This window comes from Budorcas taxicolor, chromosome 1 (genome assembly GCF_023091745.1).
Source record: "Budorcas taxicolor isolate Tak-1 chromosome 1, Takin1.1, whole genome shotgun sequence".
Classification (NCBI taxonomy): domain Eukaryota; kingdom Metazoa; phylum Chordata; class Mammalia; order Artiodactyla; family Bovidae; genus Budorcas; species Budorcas taxicolor.
The window spans coordinates 180,067,445-180,070,840 of NC_068910.1; the positions used below are offsets into that span (position 1 = coordinate 180,067,445).

The 3,396-nt window shown below is 36.6% G+C and overlaps 1 pseudogene; it reads left to right on the forward strand.

Moving 5' to 3' along the window:
- The first annotated feature begins 476 nt into the window (after nucleotides 1-476).
- Nucleotides 477-745, forward strand: LOC128058572 (uncharacterized; annotated as a pseudogene).
- Nucleotides 746-3,396: the final 2,651 nt, after the last annotated feature.

Below are 3,396 nucleotides of genomic sequence, written 5' to 3' on the forward strand. Positions count from 1 at the left end.
GGAACTTCAACAGTCCTTTTGAGATCATGAAACAATGAACATGAAAATGAAATGGGAGTATACTAAATTGGTCAAGCCAAAATGCGAAAATCAGAAACTTTGACTACACCCTTGGTGCTGACCCAAGTTTTAGACTCATTGTTCAGTAAAATAATTTCTTTATGATATAACCCCATGTTATTACTGGTTTACATTAGTTCAATTAAAAGTATATCTGATATACTATTTATACTGATAATCAAGATAAAAACATGTATTGAAGAATGTTGCTTGAAATTATAGTGTATTTTACATTGACTTCTTAAAAGACAGCATCTTTATTAGAAATTTAAAACTCCATATTCATCCAAAAGATGAACCATGCCTAGTTATAAAATACCTGAAATGCTTTCAGATGCTTTGCTTTTTAAAAACAATTTCTATGAGTTTCTTGCTATGGTAGCACAACTTGAGCAAACATTCAAATATTTTAGTTTATCGCTTCTTGGCCTTTTGGCTAAGATCAATTTTAGTATCTGTTCTTATCAGTTTAATATCTGATAAACTCTGGGAGTTGGTGATGGACAGGGAGGTCTGGTATGCTGCAGTCCATAGGTTCACAAAGAGTTGGTCACGACTGAGTGAATGAACAGAAAAGAGCTGAACTGAATGTCCTCTATCTGAGAACAACAAATTAAAAGGATTTTTGGAGCAGGAAGTTGGAATAGAGGCTTGCTTAGACAAATACTTTTCTGTGCAAACTCTTCTTGGTCCACTGGAGAATTCTAGTGGTAGACTACTAGCTAAAAGTGAAAGTGTTAGTTGTTCAATCATGCCCAGCTCTTTATGACCCAATGGACTGTAGCCCGCCAGGCTCCTCTGTCCATGGGATTCTCCAGGCAAGAATACTGGAGTGGGTTGCCATGCACTTCTTCAGGGAATCTTCCCAACCCAGGCATTGAACTCAGGGCTCCTGCATTGCAGGCAGATTCTTTACTGTCTGAGCCACCTGGGAAGAGCCTTAGCTAGCTAGTGAAGTGAAAGTCACTCAGTCATTTCCAACTCTTTGTGACCTCATGGACTATATAGTCCATGGAATTCTCTAGGCCAGAATACTGGAGTGGGTAGCCTTTCCCTTCTCCAGGGGATCTTCCCAACCCAGGGGTTGAACCCAGGTCTCCTGCATTGCAGGCAGTTCTTTGCCAGCTGAGCCACAAGGGAAGCTAGCTAAGCACCTAGCTAAAATTCTCAGAGGTCAATGGACCTCAAACATGATTATTATCCCATCAGTAACAGAAAATAGCTTTTTACATCTTCATTTAAACAGGTAGACTACTATAATCATGGTTCTGAAATGCTTTATTTTCTCATTAAATTAACAGTTCCCCACAGAGTTTCAGTCTCTGGTTTTGGGGTTGAGATGGTAGGAGAAGAGCATTTAAAAGTCCTTTGCTCCTCCTGTTGAAAACTGAAACTTTTATTTGTACCTCTTTATTTTTACTTTTAGCAAGCAATCCTTTATTTCTCCCTTGTTGTCTTTCTATGGCAACATCTAAGTAAGAATAAATTGGAGTCAACCTAAGTTTTCTTTTAATCGAAAGTAAATCTGATATCTTAAAATATAGATGAATATACCCTAATGAGTATTTCATGAGTATTTGGAGTCTTTCTTATCAAGACACATTTTATTAACAATCTATTTTTCTTATGTTTGTGATGAGACAGTATGCTGTATTGAGTTGACTTAAACAATGTAGTCAGAAAAGCTGTCCTCAAATCTTACTGTTAGTAATATTTTAATAGAGAACTTGAGGAATCATAAAAAAAAAAAGTATGTTAATAATCCTGCTTTGCTTCCTTGAAGAAACACTATTTTTTATACAACTGAGAGCCCAATTGATGATTTTTTTTCATTCTTATTACATTTTATAGCAGAAAAATCAGAGTTTGGGGCTTTAAATAACAATTGTATGGTGTTTGTGAAGTTGAAAAGTTTTCTGCATGCTCAGATCTCCTCTGTCTGATAAGTCTAGACAATTTTAATGAAACTCTTTCACTTAAACTACAGATCACATTGTGACATGAAAATGATGACAAATATTTCCCAGAAAAGCAAAAAATGAGTATTTATGAATATTTGTTCTTCTTATAAACCACTAATTGTAAGCAGAAGGAATGCATCAGAGAGCTCTGATATAACCGTTTTATGTAGATTTTGCATGGTATATTAAAACTTTAGAATTTGATAAATTTGGAAGATAGGAAAATAAAATCTGAGATGAAAAGAAACATATGCAAAAATGCACATTTTCTAAATGATGAATAATAATATAGCTAAGACTCATGGACATCCAGTGTTATTTATCAGACTGTACTGAAGCATGGTGCAAGAAGAAAGTACTTATACAGCATGTAAGCCAGTATTTGACCAGCTCTGGCACCTAAACAGGAAGATTTTTGAAGCCACAAATGTCTTCTGCACAGATAGGGTTTTATTTAGTGACAGGGGCATGTCTTTTTCTACTTACATTTCCTGCAAAATAAGTACATATTTTGTAACCAGCCTATGAATAATGAAATACCTTCTCATGAATGGTGGACTTCAGATGTTCAGGATCTCAACCTTGGTAAACAAGTGTATATTTGTATGCTGCTCTAGGTGTGTGTGTGCCTATGCTGCATTCCATAAGCCATCTCACAGAAAGGTTTCTGAAGCCCTTTTCTGACTCCCACTTCCCACATTTCATGAAGGAATGTGTGTATAGAAGAGGGATGGCTCTAACAGAAGGATTCTAGTCAAGTGTTTCTCTCTCGAAATCAACCACAGGCTACTTTAGAAGGTAGAGCAATTTGGAACATTCTTTTGGAAAACTGGTAACATTCTACTGAAAGATGGAAGAGAATAAGTGCTCTTAGTTCTTTGGATATGAATGCAGAGTTCCAGAGAATAGCAAGAAGAGATAAGAAAGCCTTCTTCAGTGATCAATGCAAAGAAAGAGAGGACAAGAACAGAATGGGAAAGACTAGAGATCTCTTCAAGAAAATTAGAGATACCAAGGGAATATTTCATGCAAAGATGGGCTCAATAAAGGACAGAAATGGTATGGACCTAACAGAAGCAGAAGATATTAAGAAGAGATAGCAAGAATACACAGAAGAACTATACAAAAAACATCTTCACGACCCGAATAATCACAATGGTATGATCACTCACCTAGAACCATACATCCTGGAATGTGAAGTCAAGTGGGCCTTAGAAAGCATCACTATGAACAAACCTAGTGGAGGTGATAGAACTCCTATTGAGCTATTTCAAATCCTGAAAGATGATGCTGTGAAAGTGCTGCACTCAATATGCCAGCAAATTTGGAAACCTCAGCAGTGGCCACAGGACTGGAAAGGGTCAGTTTTCATTCC